Raw genomic sequence first — 771 nt, 5'->3', positions numbered from 1 at the left:
GTCGACTGAGACGATTAAACTATTTTTAAAAATTACCGTAAATACACAACTAAAGCGATACTGGATATAACATCATTAGGCAGCATTAATAGCTAATTCCTCTTCACCTAGCAAACATTTTAAAGTATTATTTTGATAGTATTAAAAAAAAATGGTGGCTCTTCCATGCCTGAGTGGTGACTCTTTTATCTGCTTTTTTGCCAATCAGACAAGTTTTTATACTTTCATTCGGATAGATCATCTTAAAGCAATTATTAATTTGTCAGTATTAAAAAAAAAAAACGTGGTGCTTCTTTCATGCCTGAGTAATAACATCTTCTTTTCATCCAGTTTGTTTTCTCCTGTTGACAAATTTTACATAAATTTTCATACGAACAGGTCATATTAAAACAATTTATTCACAAGAGCTTCTCGGTTGATACAACGACTGCTGACAAATTTTATTACTGCTTACTATTGCACTTGGTATTTGCAAGTCTGTATTCACTCTTGCATGTTTCATATTCCCAAACGTCCGTAAAGTTGATAATGGATTCCTGATTTAATAAACTTACATATAAAGGTCCAACTTCCATCCTTAAGGTCGAAAACAAATACTACCTCAAGGTTAGCCTCTCTCATAGAAGAATCAGAAGCATAAATAACGCTTCCTTCCAACGAAATATTCATATAAGAAATGAATTATTATTTTTCCCCAATTTTTAGGGGGGGGGGGCAATACTCCTACGTTTATTCTAAAGCCTAATATAGGGAAATTCTTATGGTTTACAA

This window comes from Penaeus monodon, chromosome 34 (genome assembly GCF_015228065.2).
Source record: "Penaeus monodon isolate SGIC_2016 chromosome 34, NSTDA_Pmon_1, whole genome shotgun sequence".
Classification (NCBI taxonomy): Eukaryota; Metazoa; Arthropoda; class Malacostraca; order Decapoda; family Penaeidae; genus Penaeus; species Penaeus monodon.
This window is presented reverse-complemented; position numbering follows the sequence as displayed.